The sequence below is a fragment of the Oncorhynchus keta genome, chromosome 15 (genome assembly GCF_023373465.1).
Source record: "Oncorhynchus keta strain PuntledgeMale-10-30-2019 chromosome 15, Oket_V2, whole genome shotgun sequence".
In the NCBI taxonomy this organism is placed as follows: Eukaryota; Metazoa; Chordata; class Actinopteri; order Salmoniformes; family Salmonidae; genus Oncorhynchus; species Oncorhynchus keta.
Window position 1 is genome coordinate 2,560,156 of NC_068435.1, and position 18,393 is coordinate 2,578,548.

Genomic DNA, 18,393 nt, shown 5'->3' on the forward strand with positions numbered 1-18,393 from the left:
CTAGCTCCAATCAGAGACCAGCTCAATAACTCAAGTCTTAAGGTAGAGGCTAGCCATCTAGCTAGCTCTAATCAGAGACCAGCTCAATAACTCAAGTCTTAAGGTAGAGGCTAGCCATCTAGCTAGCTCTAATCAGAGACCAGCTCAATAACTCAAGTCTTAAGGTAGAGGCTAGCCATCTAGCTAGCTCCAATCAGAGACCAGCTCAATAACTCAAGTCTTAAGGTAGAGGCTAGCCATCTAGCTAGCTCTAATCAGAGACCAGCTCAATAACTCAAGTCTTAAGGTAGAGGCTAGCCATCTAGCTAGCTCTAATCAGAGACCAGCTCAATAACTCAAGTCTTAAGGTAGAGGCTAGCCATCTAGCTAGCTCTAATCAGAGACCAGCTCAATAACTCAAGTCTTAAGGTAGAGGCTAGCCATCTAGCTAGCTCTAATCAGAGACCAGCTCAATAACTCAAGTCTTAAGGTAGAGGCTAGCCATCTAGCTAGCTCTAATCAGAGACCAGCTCAATAACTCAAGTCTTAAGGTAGAGGCTAGCCATCTAGCTAGCTCTAATCAGAGACCAGCTCAATAACTCAAGTCTTAAGGTAGAGGCTAGCCATCTAGCTAGCTCCAATCAGAGACCAGCTCAATAACTCAAGTCTTAAGGTAGAGGCTAGCCATCTAGCTAGCTCTAATCAGAGACCAGCTCAATAACTCAAGTCTTAAGGTAGAGGCTAGCCATCTAGCTAGCTCTAATCAGAGACCAGCTCAATAACTCAAGTCTTAAGGTAGAGGCTAGCCATCTAGCTAGCTCTAATCAGAGACCAGCTCAATAACTCAAGTCTTAAGGTAGAGGCTAGCCATCTAGCTAGCTCCAATCAGAGACCAGCTCAATAACTCAAGTCTTAAGGTAGAGGCTAGCCATCTAGCTAGCTCCAATCAGAGACCAGCTCAATAACTCAAGTCTTAAGGTAGAGGCTAGCCATCTAGCTAGCTCTAATCAGAGACCAGCTCAATAACTCAAGTCTTAAGGTAGAGGCTAGCCATCTAGCTAGCTCTAATCAGAGAGGACCAGCTCAATAACTCAAGTCTTAAGGTAGAGGCTAGCCATCTAGCTAGCTCTAATCAGAGACCAGCTCAATAACTCAAGTCTTAAGGTAGAGGCTAGCCATCTAGCTAGCTCTAATCAGAGACCAGCTCAATAACTCAAGTCTTAAGGTAGAGGCTAGCCATCTAGCTAGCTCCAATCAGAGACCAGCTCAATAACTCAAGTCTTAAGGTAGAGGCTAGCCATCTAGCTAGCTCTAATCAGAGACCAGCTCAATAACTCAAGTCTTAAGGTAGAGGCTAGCCATCTAGCTAGCTCTAATCAGAGACCAGCTCAATAACTCAAGTCTTAAGGTAGAGGCTAGCCATCTAGCTAGCTCTAATCAGAGACCAGCTCAATAACTCAAGTCTTAAGGTAGAGGCTAGCCATCTAGCTAGCTCCAATCAGAGACCAGCTCAATAACTCAAGTCTTAAGGTAGAGGCTAGCCATCTAGCTAGCTCTAATCAGAGACCAGCTCAATAACTCAAGTCTTAAGGTAGAGGCTAGCCATCTAGCTAGCTCTAATCAGAGACCAGCTCAATAACTCAAGTCTTAAGGTAGAGGCTAGCCATCTAGCTAGCTCTAATCAGAGACCAGCTCAATAACTCAAGTCTTAAGGTAGAGGCTAGCCATCTAGCTAGCTCCAATCAGAGACCAGCTCAATAACTCAAGTCTTAAGGTAGAGGCTAGCCATCTAGCTAGCTCCAATCAGAGACCAGCTCAATAACTCAAGTCTTAAGGTAGAGGCTAGCCATCTAGCTAGCTCTAATCAGAGACCAGCTCAATAACTCAAGTCTTAAGGTAGAGGCTAGCCATCTAGCTAGCTCTAATCAGAGACCAGCTCAATAACTCAAGTCTTAAGGTAGAGGCTAGCCATCTAGCTAGCTCTAATCAGAGACCAGCTCAATAACTCAAGTCTTAAGGTAGAGGCTAGCCATCTAGCTAGCTCCAATCAGAGACCAGCTCAATAACTCAAGTCTTAGTCAAGGTAGAGGCTAGCCATCTAGCTAGCTCTAATCAGAGACCAGCTCAATAACTCAAGTCTTAAGGTAGAGGCTAGCCATCTAGCTAGCTCCAATCAGAGACCAGCTCAATAACTCAAGTCTTAAGGTAGAGGCTAGCCATCTAGCTAGCTCTAATCAGAGACCAGCTCAATAACTCAAGTCTTAAGGTAGAGGCTAGCCATCTAGCTAGCTCTAATCAGAGACCAGCTCAATAACTCAAGTCTTAAGGTAGAGGCTAGCCATCTAGCTAGCTCTAATCAGAGACCAGCTCAATAACTCAAGTCTTAAGGTAGAGGCTAGCCATCTAGCTAGCTCAATCAGAGACCAGCTCAATAACTCAAGTCTTAAGGTAGAGGCTAGCCATCTAGCTAGCTCTAATCAGAGACCAGCTCAATAACTCAAGTCTTAAGGTAGAGGCTAGCCATCTAGCTAGCTCTAATCAGAGACCAGCTCAATAACTCAAGTCTTAAGGTAGAGGTCTTAGAGGCTAGCCATCTAGTAGAGGACCTAGCCATCTAGCTAGCTCTAATCAGAGACCAGCTCAATAACTCAAGTCTTAAGGTAGAGGCTAGCCATCTAGCTAGCTCTAATCAGAGACCAGCTCAATAACTCAAGTCTTAAGGTAGAGGCTAGCCATCTAGCTAGCTCTAATCAGAGACCAGCTCAATAACTCAAGTCTTAAGGTAGAGGCTAGCCATCTAGCTAGCTCTAATCAGAGACCAGCTCAATAACTCAAGTCTTAAGGTAGAGGCTAGCCATCTAGCTAGCTCCAATCAGAGACCAGCTCAATAACTCAAGTCTTAAGGTAGAGGCTAGCCATCTAGCTAGCTCTAATCAGAGACCAGCTCAATAACTCAAGTCTTAAGGTAGAGGCTAGCCATCTAGCTAGCTCTAATCAGAGACCAGCTCAATAACTCAAGTCTTAAGGTAGAGGCTAGCCATCTAGCTAGCTCTAATCAGAGACCAGCTCAATAACTCAAGTCTTAAGGTAGAGGCTAGCCATCTAGCTAGCTCTAATCAGAGACCAGCTCAATAACTCAAGTCTTAAGGTAGAGGCTAGCCATCTAGCTAGCTCTAATCAGAGACCAGCTCAATAACTCAAGTCTTAAGGTAGAGGCTAGCCATCTAGCTAGCTCCAATCAGAGACCAGCTCAATAACTCAAGTCTTAAGGTAGAGGCTAGCCATCTAGCTAGCTCCAATCAGAGACCAGCTCAATAACTCAAGTCTTAAGGTAGAGGCTAGCCATCTAGCTAGCTCTAATCAGAGACCAGCTCAATAACTCAAGTCTTAAGGTAGCCATCTAGGCTCTAATAGCCAGCTCTAGCTAGCCATCTAGCTAGCTCTAATCAGAGACCAGCTCAATAACTCAAGTCTTAAGGTAGAGGCTAGCCATCTAGCTAGCTCTAATCAGAGACCAGCTCAATAACTCAAGTCTTAAGGTAGAGGCTAGCCATCTAGCTAGCTCCAATCAGAGACCAGCTCAATAACTCAAGTCTTAAGGTAGAGGCTAGCCATCTAGCTAGCTCTAATCAGAGACCAGCTCAATAACTCAAGTCTTAAGGTAGAGGCTAGCCATCTAGCTAGCTCTAATCAGAGACCAGCTCAATAACTCAAGTCTTAAGGTAGAGGCTAGCCATCTAGCTAGCTCCAATCAGAGACCAGCTCAATAACTCAAGTCTTAAGGTAGAGGCTAGCCATCTAGCTAGCTCTAATCAGAGACCAGCTCAATAACTCAAGTCTTAAGGTAGAGGCTAGCCATCTAGCTAGCTCTAATCAGAGACCAGCTCAATAACTCAAGTCTTAAGGTAGAGGCTAGCCATCTAGCTAGCTCTAATCAGAGACCAGCTCAATAACTCAAGTCTTAAGGTAGAGGCTAGCCATCTAGCTAGCTCTAATCAGAGACCAGCTCAATAACTCAAGTCTTAAGGTAGAGGCTAGCCATCTAGCTAGCTCTAATCAGAGACCAGCTCAATAACTCAAGTCTTAAGGTAGAGGCTAGCCATCTAGCTAGCTCTAATCAGAGACCAGCTCAATAACTCAAGTCTTAAGGTAGAGGCTAGCCAGCTAGCTCTAATCAGAGACCAGCTAGCAAGTCTTAATCAGAGACCAGCAGAGACCAATAACTCAAGTCTTAAGGTAGAGGCTAGCCATCTAGCTAGCTCTAATCAGAGACCAGCTCAATAACTCAAGTCTTAAGGTAGAGGCTAGCCATCTAGCTAGCTCTAATCAGAGACCAGCTCAATAACTCAAGTCTTAAGGTAGAGGCTAGCCATCTAGCTAGCTCCAATCAGAGACCAGCTCAATAACTCAAGTCTTAAGGTAGAGGCTAGCCATCTAGCTAGCTCTAATCAGAGACCAGCTCAATAACTCAAGTCTTAAGGTAGAGGCTAGCCATCTAGCTAGCTCTAATCAGAGACCAGCTCAATAACTCAAGTCTTAAGGTAGAGGCTAGCCATCTAGCTAGCTCTAATCAGAGACCAGCTCAATAACTCAAGTCTTAAGGTAGAGGCTAGCCATCTAGCTAGCTCTAATCAGAGACCAGCTCAATAACTCAAGTCTTAAGGTAGAGGCTAGCCATCTAGCTAGCTCTAATCAGAGACCAGCTCAATAACTCAAGTCTTAAGGTAGAGGCTAGCCATCTAGCTAGCTCTAATCAGAGACCAGCTCAATAACTCAAGTCTTAAGGCTCCAATCAGAGGCTAAGCCAGCCATCTAGCTAGCTCTAATCAGAGACCAGCTCAATAACTCAAGTCTTAAGGTAGAGGCTAGCCATCTAGCTAGCTCTAATCAGAGACCAGCTCAATAACTCAAGTCTTAAGGTAGAGGCTAGCCATCTAGCTAGCTCTAATCAGAGACCAGCTCAATAACTCAAGTCTTAAGGTAGAGGCTAGCCATCTAGCTAGCTAGCCAATCAGAGACCAGCTCAATAACTCAAGTCTTAAGGTAGAGGCTAGCCATCTAGCTAGCTCCAATCAGAGACCAGCTCAATAACTCAAGTCTTAAGGTAGAGGCTAGCCATCTAGCTAGCTCTAATCAGAGACCAGCTCAATAACTCAAGTCTTAAGGTAGAGGCTAGCCATCTAGCTAGCTCCAATCAGAGACCAGCTCAATAACTCAAGTCTTAAGGTAGAGGCTAGCCATCTAGCTAGCTCTAATCATCTAGTCTAGCTCTAATCAGAGACCAGCTCAATAACTCAAGTCTTAAGGTAGAGGCTAGCCATCTAGCTAGCTCCAATCAGAGACCAGCTCAATAACTCAAGTCTTAAGGTAGAGGCTAGCCATCTAGCTAGCTCCAATCAGAGACCAGCTCAATAACTCAAGTCTTAAGGTAGAGGCTAGCCATCTAGCTAGCTCTAATCAGAGACCAGCTCAATAACTCAAGTCTTAAGGTAGAGGCTAGCCATCTAGCTAGCTCTAATCAGAGACCAGCTCAATAACTCAAGTCTTAAGGTAGAGGCTAGCCATCTAGCTAGCTCTAATCAGAGACCAGCTCAATAACTCAAGTCTTAAGGTAGAGGCTAGCCATCTAGCTAGCTCTAATCAGAGACCAGCTCAATAACTCAAGTCTTAAGGTAGAGGCTAGCCATCTAGCTAGCTCTAATCAGAGACCAGCTCAATAACTCAAGTCTTAAGGTAGAGGCTAGCCATCTAGCTAGCTCCAATCAGAGACCAGCTCAATAACTCAAGTCTTAAGGTAGAGGCTAGCCATCTAGCTAGCTCCAATCAGAGACCAGCTCAATAACTCAGAGGACATCAGCTAGCTCCAATCAGAGACCAGCTCAATAAGTCTTAAGGTAGAGGCTAGCCATCTAGCTAGCTCTAATCAGAGACCAGCTCAATAACTCAAGTCTTAAGGTAGAGGCTAGCCATCTAGCTAGCTCTAATCAGAGACCAGCTCAATAACTCAAGTCTTAAGGTAGAGGCTAGCCATCTAGCTAGCTCCAATCAGAGACCAGCTCAATAACTCAAGTCTTAAGGTAGAGGCTAGCCATCTAGCTAGCTCCAATCAGAGACCAGCTCAATAACTCAAGTCTTAAGGTAGAGGCTAGCCATCTAGCTAGCTCTAATCAGAGACCAGCTCAATAACTCAAGTCTTAAGGTAGAGGCTAGCCATCTAGCTAGCTCTAATCAGAGACCAGCTCAATAACTCAAGTCTTAAGGTAGAGGCTAGCCATCTAGCTAGCTCTAATCAGAGACCAGCTCAATAACTCAAGTCTTAAGGTAGAGGCTAGCCATCTAGCTAGCTCTAATCAGAGACCAGCTCAATAACTCAAGTCTTAAGGTAGAGGCTAGCCATCTAGCTAGCTCCAATCAGAGACCAGCTCAATAACTCAAGTCTTAAGGTAGAGGCTAGCCATCTAGCTAGCTCCAATCAGAGACCAGCTCAATAACTCAAGTCTTAAGGTAGAGGCTCAGAGACCAGCCATCTAGCTAGCTCCAATCAGAGACCAGCTCAATAACTCAAGTCTTAAGGTAGAGGCTAGCCATCTAGCTAGCTCTAATCAGAGACCAGCTCAATAACTCAAGTCTTAAGGTAGAGGCTAGCCATCTAGCTAGCTCTAATCAGAGACCAGCTCAATAACTCAAGTCTTAAGGTAGAGGCTAGCCATCTAGCTAGCTCTAATCAGAGACCAGCTCAATAACTCAAGTCTTAAGGTAGAGGCTAGCCATCTAGCTAGCTCCAATCAGAGACCAGCTCAATAACTCAAGTCTTAAGGTAGAGGCTAGCCATCTAGCTAGCTCCAATCAGAGACCAGCTCAATAACTCAAGTCTTAAGGTAGAGGCTAGCCATCTAGCTAGCTCCAATCAGAGACCAGCTCAATAACTCAAGTCTTAAGGTAGAGGCTAGCCATCTAGCTAGCTCCAATCAGAGACCAGCTCAATAACTCAAGTCTTAAGGTAGAGGCTAGCCATCTAGCTAGCTCCAATCAGAGACCAGCTCAATAACTCAAGTCTTAAGGTAGAGGCTAGCCATCTAGCTAGCTCCAATCAGAGACCAGCTCAATAACTCAAGTCTTAAGGTAGAGGCTAGCCATCTAGCTAGCTCCAATCAGAGACCAGCTCAATAACTCAAGTCTTAAGGTAGAGGCTAGCCATCTAGCTAGCTCTAATCAGAGACCAGCTCAATAACTCAAGTCTTAAGGTAGAGGCTAGCCATCTAGCTAGCTCTAATCAGAGACCAGCTCAATAACTCAAGTCTTAAGGTAGAGGCTAGCCATCTAGCTAGCTCTAATCAGAGACCAGCTCAATAACTCAAGTCTTAAGGTAGAGGCTAGCCATCTAGCTAGCTCTAATCAGAGACCAGCTCAATAACTCAAGTCTTAAGGTAGAGGCTAGCCATCTAGCTAGCTCTAATCAGAGACCAGCTCAATAACTCAAGTCTTAAGGTAGAGGCTAGCCCATCTAGCTCAAGCTCTAATCAGAGACCAGCTCAATAACTCAAGTCTTAAGGTAGAGGCTAGCCATCTAGCTAGCTCCAATCAGAGACCAGCTCAATAACTCAAGTCTTAAGGTAGAGGCTAGCCATCTAGCTAGCTCCAATCAGAGACCAGCTCAATAACTCAAGTCTTAAGGTAGAGGCTAGCCATCTAGCTAGCTCTAATCAGAGACCAGCTCAATAACTCAAGTCTTAAGGTAGAGGCTAGCCATCTAGCTAGCTCTAATCAGAGACCAGCTCAATAACTCAAGTCTTAAGGTAGAGGATAGCCATCTAGCTAGCTCCAATCAGAGACCAGCTCAATAACTCAAGTCTTAAGGTATAGGATAGCCAGCTCTAGCTAGCTAGCTAGCCAATCAGAGACCAGCTCAATAACTCAAGTCTTAAGGTAGAGGCTAGCCATCTAGCTAGCTCTAATCAGAGACCAGCTCAATAACTCAAGTCTTAAGGTAGAGGATAGCTAGCTAGCTAATCAGAGACCAGCTCAATAACTCAATCAGGTAGAGGAGACCAGCTCAATAACTCAAGTCTTAAGGTATAGGATAGCCATCTAGCTAGCTCCAATCAGAGACCAGCTCAATAACTCAAGTCTTAAGGTAGAGGCTAGCCATCTAGCTAGCTCTAATCAGAGACCAGCTCAATAACTCAAGTCTTAAGGTAGAGGCTAGCCATCTAGCTAGCTCTAATCAGAGACCAGCTCAATAACTCAAGTCTTAAGGTAGAGGCTAGCCATCTAGCTAGCTCTAATCAGAGACCAGTTCAATAACTCAAGTCTAAAGGTAGAGGCTAGCCATCTAGCTAGCTCTAATCAGAGACCAGCTCAATAACTCAAGTCTAAAGGTAGAGGCTAGCCATCTAGCTAGCTCTAATCAGAGACCAGCTCAATAACTCAAGTCTTAAGGTATAGGATAGCTAGCTAGCTAGCGCCAATCAGAGACCAGCTCAATAACTCAAGTCTTAAGGTAGAGGCTAGCCATCTAGCTAGCTCTAATCAGAGACCAGCTCAATAACACGTCTTAAGGTAGAGGCTAGCCATCTAGCTAGCTCTAATCAGAGACCAGCTCAATAACTCAAGTCTTAAGGTAGAGGCTAGCCATCTAGCTAGCTCTAATCAGAGACCAGCTCAATAACTCAAGTCTTAAGGTAGAGGCTAGCCATCTAGCTAGCTCTAATCAGAGACCAGCTCAATAACTCAAGTCTTAAGGTAGAGGCTAGCCATCTAGCTAGCTCCAATCAGAGACCAGCTCAATAACTCAAGTCTTAAGGTAGAGGCTAGCCATCTAGCTAGCTCCAATCAGAGACCAGCTCAATAACTCAAGTCTTAAGGTAGAGGCTAGCCATCTAGCTAGCTCTAATCAGAGACCAGCTCAATAACTCAAGTCTTAAGGTAGAGGCTAGCCATCTAGCTAGCTCTAATCAGAGACCAGCTCAATAACTCAAGTCTTAAGGTAGAGGCTAGCCATCTAGCTAGCTCTAATCAGAGACCAGCTCAATAACTCAAGTCTTAAGGTAGAGGCTAGCCATCTAGCTAGCTCTAATCAGAGACCAGCTCAATAACTCAAGTCTTAAGGTAGAGGCTAGCCATCTAGCTAGCTCTAATCAGAGACCAGCTCAATAACTCAAGTCTTAAGGTAGAGGCTAGCCATCTAGCTAGCTCTAATCAGAGACCAGCTCAATAACTCAAGTCTTAAGGTAGAGGCTAGCCATCTAGCTAGCTCCAATCAGAGACCAGCTCAATAACTCAAGTCTTAAGGTATAGGCTAGCCATCTAGCTAGCTCCAATCAGAGACCAGCTCAATAACTCAAGTCTTAAGGTAGAGGCTAGCCATCTAGCTAGCTCCAATCAGAGACCAGCTCAATAACTCAAGTCTTAAGGTAGAGGCTAGCCATCTAGCTAGCTCTAATCAGAGACCAGCTCAATAACTCAAGTCTTAAGGTATAGGATAGCCATCTAGCTAGCTCCAATCAGAGACCAGCTCAATAACTCAAGTCTTAAGGTATAGGATAGCCAGCTAGCTAGCTCCAATCAGAGACCAGCTCAATAACTCAAGTCTTAAGGTAGAGGCTAGCCATCTAGCTAGCTCTAATCAGAGACCAGCTCAATAACTCAAGTCTTAAGGTATAGGATAGCTATCTAGCTAGCTCCAATCAGAGACCAGCTCAATAACTCAAGTCTTAAGGTATAGGATAGCTAGCTAGCTAGCGCCAATCAGAGACCAGCTCAATAACTCAAGTCTTAAGGTAGAGGCTAGCCATCTAGCTAGCTCTAATCAGAGACCAGCTCAATAACTCAAGTCTTAAGGTAGAGGCTAGCCATCTAGCTAGCTCCAATCAGAGACCAGCTCAATAACTCAAGTCTTAAGGTAGAGGCTAGCCATCTAGCTAGCTCTAATCAGAGACCAGCTCAATAACTCAAGTCTTAAGGTAGAGGCTAGCCATCTAGCTAGCTCTAATCAGAGACCAGCTCAATAACTCAAGTCTTAAGGTAGAGGCTAGCCATCTAGCTAGCGCCAATCAGAGACCAGCTCAATAACTCAAGTCTTAAGGTAGAGGATAGCCATCTAGCTAGCGCCAATCAGAGACCAGCTCAATAACTCAAGTCTTAAGGTAGAGGCTAGCCATCTAGCTAGCTCTAATCAGAGACCAGCTCAATAACTCAAGTCTTAAGGTAGAGGCTAGCCATCTAGCTAGCTCTAATCAGAGACCAGCTCAATAACTCAAGTCTTAAGGTAGAGGCTAGCCATCTAGCTAGCTCTAATCAGAGACCAGCTCAATAACTCAAGTCTTAAGGTAGAGGCTAGCCATCTAGCTAGCTCTAATCAGAGACCAGCTCAATAACTCAAGTCTTAAGGTAGAGGCTAGCCATCTAGCTAGCTCCAATCAGAGACCAGCTCAATAACTCAAGTCTTAAGGTAGAGGCTAGCCATCTAGCTAGCTCCAATCAGAGACCAGCTCAATAACTCAAGTCTTAAGGTAGAGGCTAGCCATCTAGCTAGCTCCAATCAGAGACCAGCTCAATAACTCAAGTCTTAAGGTAGAGGCTAGCCATCTAGCTAGCTCCAATCAGAGACCAGCTCAATAACTCAAGTCTTAAGGTAGAGGCTAGCCATCTAGCTAGCTCCAATCAGAGACCAGCTCAATAACTCAAGTCTTAAGGTAGAGGCTAGCCATCTAGCTAGCTCTAATCAGAGACCAGCTCAATAACTCAAGTCTTAAGGTAGAGGCTAGCCATCTAGCTAGCTCTAATCAGAGACCAGCTCAATAACTCAAGTCTTAAGGTAGAGGCTAGCCATCTAGCTAGCTCTAATCAGAGACCAGCTCAATAACTCAAGTCTTAAGGTAGAGGCTAGCCATCTAGCTAGCTCTAATCAGAGACCAGCTCAATAACTCAAGTCTTAAGGTAGAGGCTAGCCATCTAGCTAGCTCTAATCAGAGACCAGCTCAATAACTCAAGTCTTAAGGTAGAGGCTAGCCATCTAGCTAGCTCCAATCAGAGACCAGCTCAATAACTCAAGTCTTAAGGTAGAGGCTAGCCATCTAGCTAGCTCCAATCAGAGACCAGCTCAATAACTCAAGTCTTAAGGTAGAGGCTAGCCATCTAGCTAGCTCCAATCAGAGACCAGCTCAATAACTCAAGTCTTAAGGTAGAGGCTAGCCATCTAGCTAGCTCCAATCAGAGACCAGCTCAATAACTCAAGTCTTAAGGTAGAGGCTAGCCATCTAGCTAGCTCCAATCAGAGACCAGCTCAATAACTCAAGTCTTAAGGTAGAGGCTAGCCATCTAGCTAGCTCTAATCAGAGACCAGCTCAATAACTCAAGTCTTAAGGTAGAGGCTAGCCATCTAGCTAGCTCTAATCAGAGACCAGCTCAATAACTCAAGTCTTAAGGTAGAGGCTAGCCATCTAGCTAGCTCCAATCAGAGACCAGCTCAATAACTCAAGTCTTAAGGTATAGGCTAGCCATCTAGCTAGCTCCAATCAGAGACCAGCTCAATAACTCAAGTCTTAAGGTAGAGGCTAGCCATCTAGCTAGCTCCAATCAGAGACCAGCTCAATAACTCAAGTCTTAAGGTAGAGGCTAGCCATCTAGCTAGCTCTAATCAGAGACCAGCTCAATAACTCAAGTCTTAAGGTAGAGGCTAGCCATCTAGCTAGCTCTAATCAGAGACCAGCTCAATAACTCAAGTCTTAAGGTAGAGGCTAGCCATCTAGCTAGCTCCAATCAGAGACCAGCTCAATAACTCAAGTCTTAAGGTAGAGGCTAGCCATCTAGCTAGCTCCAATCAGAGACCAGCTCAATAACTCAAGTCTTAAGGTAGAGGCTAGCCATCTAGCTAGCTCCAATCAGAGACCAGCTCAATAACTCAAGTCTTAAGGTAGAGGCTAGCCATCTAGCTAGCTCCAATCAGAGACCAGCTCAATAACTCAAGTCTTAAGGTAGAGGCTAGCCATCTAGCTAGCTCCAATCAGAGACCAGCTCAATAACTCAAGTCTTAAGGTAGAGGCTAGCCATCTAGCTAGCTCTAATCAGAGACCAGCTCAATAACTCAAGTCTTAAGGTAGAGGCTAGCCATCTAGCTAGCTCTAATCAGAGACCAGCTCAATAACTCAAGTCTTAAGGTAGAGGCTAGCCATCTAGCTAGCTCAATCAGAGACCAGCTCAATAACTCAAGTCTTAAGGTAGAGGCTAGCCATCTAGCTAGCTCCAATCAGAGACCAGCTCAATAACTCAAGTCTTAAGGTAGAGGCTAGCCATCTAGCTAGCTCCAATCAGAGACCAGCTCAATAACTCAAGTCTTAAGGTAGAGGCTAGCCATCTAGCTAGCTCTAATCAGAGACCAGCTCAATAACTCAAGTCTTAAGGTAGAGGCTAGCCATCTAGCTAGCTCTAATCAGAGACCAGCTCAATAACTCAAGTCTTAAGGTAGAGGCTAGCCATCTAGCTAGCTCCAATCAGAGACCAGCTCAATAACTCAAGTCTTAAGGTAGAGGCTAGCCATCTAGCTAGCTCCAATCAGAGACCAGCTCAATAACTCAAGTCTTAAGGTAGAGGCTAGCCATCTAGCTAGCTCAATCAGAGACCAGCTCAATAACTCAAGTCTTAAGGTAGAGGCTAGCCATCTAGCTAGCTCCAATCAGAGACCAGCTCAATAACTCAAGTCTTAAGGTAGAGGCTAGCCATCTAGCTAGCTCCAATCAGAGACCAGCTCAATAACTCAAGTCTTAAGGTAGAGGCTAGCCATCTAGCTAGCTCCAATCAGAGACCAGCTCAATAACTCAAGTCTTAAGGTAGAGGCTAGCCATCTAGCTAGCTCCAATCAGAGACCAGCTCAATAACTCAAGTCTTAAGGTAGAGGCTAGCCATCTAGCTAGCTCTAATCAGAGACCAGCTCAATAACTCAAGTCTTAAGGTAGAGGCTAGCCATCTAGCTAGCTCCAATCAGAGACCAGCTCAATAACTCAAGTCTTAAGGTAGAGGCTAGCCATCTAGCTAGCCTAATCAGAGACCAGCTCAATAACTCAAGTCTTAAGGTAGAGGCTAGCCATCTAGCTAGCTCTAATCAGAGACCAGCTCAATAACTCAAGTCTTAAGGTAGAGGCTAGCCATCTAGCTAGCTCCAATCAGAGACCAGCTCAATAACTCAAGTCTTAAGGTAGAGGCTAGCCATCTAGCTAGCTCCAATCAGAGACCAGCTCAATAACTCAAGTCTTAAGGTAGAGGCTAGCCATCTAGCTAGCTCCAATCAGAGACCAGCTCAATAACTCAAGTCTTAAGGTAGAGGCTAGCCATCTAGCTAGCTCTAATCAGAGACCAGCTCAATAACTCAAGTCTTAAGGTAGAGGCTAGCCATCTAGCTAGCTCCAATCAGAGACCAGCTCAATAACTCAAGTCTTAAGGTAGAGGCTAGCCATCTAGCTAGCTCCAATCAGAGACCAGCTCAATAACTCAAGTCTTAAGGTAGAGGCTAGCCATCTAGCTAGCTCCAATCAGAGACCAGCTCAATAACTCAAGTCTTAAGGTAGAGGCTAGCCATCTAGCTAGCTCCAATCAGAGACCAGCTCAATAACTCAAGTCTTAAGGTAGAGGCTAGCCATCTAGCTAGCTCCAATCAGAGACCAGCTCAATAACTCAAGTCTTAAGGTAGAGGCTAGCCATCTAGCTAGCTCCAATCAGAGACCAGCTCAATAACTCAAGTCTTAAGGTAGAGGCTAGCCATCTAGCTAGCTCTAATCAGAGACCAGCTCAATAACTCAAGTCTTAAGGTAGAGGCTAGCCATCTAGCTAGCTCCAATCAGAGACCAGCTCAATAACTCAAGTCTTAAGGTAGAGGCTAGCCATCTAGCTAGCTCCAATCAGAGACCAGCTCAATAACTCAAGTCTTAAGGTAGAGGCTAGCCATCTAGCTAGCTCCAATCAGAGACCAGCTCAATAACTCAAGTCTTAAGGTAGAGGCTAGCCATCTAGCTAGCTCCAATCAGAGACCAGCTCAATAACTCAAGTCTTAAGGTAGAGGCTAGCCATCTAGCTAGCTCCAATCAGAGACCAGCTCAATAACTCAAGTCTTAAGGTAGAGGCTAGCCATCTAGCTAGCTCCAATCAGAGACCAGCTCAATAACTCAAGTCTTAAGGTAGAGGCTAGCCATCTAGCTAGCTCCAATCAGAGACCAGCTCAATAACTCAAGTCTTAAGGTAGAGGCTAGCCATCTAGCTAGCTCCAATCAGAGACCAGCTCAATAACTCAAGTCTTAAGGTAGAGGCTAGCCATCTAGCTAGCTCCAATCAGAGACCAGCTCAATAACTCAAGTCTTAAGGTAGAGGCTAGCCATCTAGCTAGCTCCAATCAGAGACCAGCTCAATAACTCAAGTCTTAAGGTAGAGGCTAGCCATCTAGCTAGCTCCAATCAGAGACCAGCTCAATAACTCAAGTCTTAAGGTAGAGGCTAGCCATCTAGCTAGCTCCAATCAGAGACCAGCTCAATAACTCAAGTCTTAAGGTAGAGGCTAGCCATCTAGCTAGCTCTAATCAGAGACCAGCTCAATAACTCAAGTCTTAAGGTAGAGGCTAGCCATCTAGCTAGCTCTAATCAGAGACCAGCTCAATAACTCAAGTCTTAAGGTAGAGGCTAGCCATCTAGCTAGCTCCAATCAGAGACCAGCTCAATAACTCAAGTCTTAAGGTAGAGGCTAGCCATCTAGCTAGCTCCAATCAGAGACCAGCTCAATAACTCAAGTCTTAAGGTAGAGGCTAGCCATCTAGCTAGCTCCAATCAGAGACCAGCTCAATAACTCAAGTCTTAAGGTAGAGGCTAGCCATCTAGCTAGCTCCAATCAGAGACCAGCTCAATAACTCAAGTCTTAAGGTAGAGGCTAGCCATCTAGCTAGCTCCAATCAGAGACCAGCTCAATAACTCAAGTCTTAAGGTAGAGGCTAGCCATCTAGCTAGCTCCAATCAGAGACCAGCTCAATAACTCAAGTCTTAAGGTAGAGGCTAGCCATCTAGCTAGCTCCAATCAGAGACCAGCTCAATAACTCAAGTCTTAAGGTAGAGGCTAGCCATCTAGCTAGCTCCAATCAGAGACCAGCTCAATAACTCAAGTCTTAAGGTAGAGGCTAGCCATCTAGCTAGCTCCAATCAGAGACCAGCTCAATAACTCAAGTCTTAAGGTAGAGGCTAGCCATCTAGCTAGCTCCAATCAGAGACCAGCTCAATAACTCAAGTCTTAAGGTAGAGGCTAGCCATCTAGCTAGCTCCAATCAGAGACCAGCTCAATAACTCAAGTCTTAAGGTAGAGGCTAGCCATCTAGCTAGCTCCAATCAGAGACCAGCTCAATAACTCAAGTCTTAAGGTAGAGGCTAGCCATCTAGCTAGCTCCAATCAGAGACCAGCTCAATAACTCAAGTCTTAAGGTAGAGGCTAGCCATCTAGCTAGCTCCAATCAGAGACCAGCTCAATAACTCAAGTCTTAAGGTAGAGGCTAGCCATCTAGCTAGCTCCAATCAGAGACCAGCTCAATAACTCAAGTCTTAAGGTAGAGGCTAGCCATCTAGCTAGCTCCAATCAGAGACCAGCTCAATAACTCAAGTCTTAAGGTAGAGGCTAGCCATCTAGCTAGCTCCAATCAGAGACCAGCTCAATAACTCAAGTCTTAAGGTAGAGGCTAGCCATCTAGCTAGCTCCAATCAGAGACCAGCTCAATAACTCAAGTCTTAAGGTAGAGGCTAGCCATCTAGCTAGCTCCAATCAGAGACCAGCTCAATAACTCAAGTCTTAAGGTAGAGGCTAGCCATCTAGCTAGCTCCAATCAGAGACCAGCTCAATAACTCAAGTCTTAAGGTAGAGGCTAGCCATCTAGCTAGCTCCAATCAGAGACCAGCTCAATAACTCAAGTCTTAAGGTAGAGGCTAGCCATCTAGCTAGCTCCAATCAGAGACCAGCTCAATAACTCAAGTCTTAAGGTAGAGGCTAGCCATCTAGCTAGCTCCAATCAGAGACCAGCTCAATAACTCAAGTCTTAAGGTAGAGGCTAGCCATCTAGCTAGCTCCAATCAGAGACCAGCTCAATAACTCAAGTCTTAAGGTAGAGGCTAGCCATCTAGCTAGCTCCAATCAGAGACCAGCTCAATAACTCAAGTCTTAAGGTAGAGGCTAGCCATCTAGCTAGCTCCAATCAGAGACCAGCTCAATAACTCAAGTCTTAAGGTAGAGGCTAGCCATCTAGCTAGCTCCAATCAGAGACCAGCTCAATAACTCAAGTCTTAAGGTAGAGGCTAGCCATCTAGCTAGCTCCAATCAGAGACCAGCTCAATAACTCAAGTCTTAAGGTAGAGGCTAGCCATCTAGCTAGCTCCAATCAGAGACCAGCTCAATAACTCAAGTCTTAAGGTAGAGGCTAGCCATCTAGCTAGCTCCAATCAGAGACCAGCTCAATAACTCAAGTCTTAAGGTAGAGGCTAGCCATCTAGCTAGCTCCAATCAGAGACCAGCTCAATAACTCAAGTCTTAAGGTAGAGGCTAGCCATCTAGCTAGCTCCAATCAGAGACCAGCTCAATAACTCAAGTCTTAAGGTAGAGGCTAGCCATCTAGCTAGCTCCAATCAGAGACCAGCTCAATAACTCAAGTCTTAAGGTAGAGGCTAGCCATCTAGCTAGCTCCAATCAGAGACCAGCTCAATAACTCAAGTCTTAAGGTAGAGGCTAGCCATCTAGCTAGCTCCAATCAGAGACCAGCTCAATAACTCAAGTCTTAAGGTAGAGGCTAGCCATCTAGCTAGCTCCAATCAGAGACCAGCTCAATAACTCAAGTCTTAAGGTAGAGGCTAGCCATCTAGCTAGCTCCAATCAGAGACCAGCTCAATAACTCAAGTCTTAAGGTAGAGGCTAGCCATCTAGCTAGCTCCAATCAGAGACCAGCTCAATAACTCAAGTCTTAAGGTAGAGGCTAGCCATCTAGCTAGCTCCAATCAGAGACCAGCTCAATAACTCAAGTCTTAAGGTAGAGGCTAGCCATCTAGCTAGCTCCAATCAGAGACCAGCTCAATAACTCAAGTCTTAAGGTAGAGGCTAGCCATCTAGCTAGCTCCAATCAGAGACCAGCTCAATAACTCAAGTCTTAAGGTAGAGGCTAGCCATCTAGCTAGCTCCAATCAGAGACCAGCTCAATAACTCAAGTCTTAAGGTAGAGGCTAGCCATCTAGCTAGCTCCAATCAGAGACCAGCTCAATAACTCAAGTCTTAAGGTAGAGGCTAGCCATCTAGCTAGCTCCAATCAGAGACCAGCTCAATAACTCAAGTCTTAAGGTAGAGGCTAGCCATCTAGCTAGCTCCAATCAGAGACCAGCTCAATAACTCAAGTCTTAAGGTAGAGGCTAGCCATCTAGCTAGCTCCAATCAGAGACCAGCTCAATAACTCAAGTCTTAAGGTAGAGGCTAGCCATCTAGCTAGCTCCAATCAGAGACCAGCTCAATAACTCAAGTCTTAAGGTAGAGGCTAGCCATCTAGCTAGCTCCAATCAGAGACCAGCTCAATAACTCAAGTCTTAAGGTAGAGGCTAGCCATCTAGCTAGCTCCAATCAGAGACCAGCTCAATAACTCAAGTCTTAAGGTAGAGGCTAGCCATCTAGCTAGCTCCAATCAGAGACCAGCTCAATAACTCAAGTCTTAAGGTAGAGGCTAGCCATCTAGCTAGCTCCAATCAGAGACCAGCTCAATAACTCAAGTCTTAAGGTAGAGGCTAGCCATCTAGCTAGCTCTAATCAGAGACCAGCTCAATAACTCAAGTCTTAAGGTAGAGGCTAGCCATCTAGCTAGCTCCAATCAGAGACCAGCTCAATAACTCAAGTCTTAAGGTAGAGGCTAGCCATCTAGCTAGCTCCAATCAGAGACCAGCTCAATAACTCAAGTCTTAAGGTAGAGGCTAGCCATCTAGCTAGCTCCAATCAGAGACCAGCTCAATAACTCAAGTCTTAAGGTAGAGGCTAGCCATCTAGCTAGCTCCAATCAGAGACCAGCTCAATAACTCAAGTCTTAAGGTAGAGGCTAGCCATCTAGCTAGCTCCAATCAGAGACCAGCTCAATAACTCAAGTCTTAAGGTAGAGGCTAGCCATCTAGCTAGCTCCAATCAGAGACCAGCTCAATAACTCAAGTCTTAAGGTAGAGGCTAGCCATCTAGCTAGCTCCAATCAGAGACCAGCTCAATAACTCAAGTCTTAAGGTAGAGGCTAGCCATCTAGCTAGCCAGCCAATCAGAGACCAGCTCAATAACTCAAGTCTTAAGGTAGAGGCTAGCCATCTAGCTAGCTCCAATCAGAGACCAGCTCAATAACTCAAGTCTTAAGGTAGAGGCTAGCCATCTAGCTAGCTCTAATCAGAG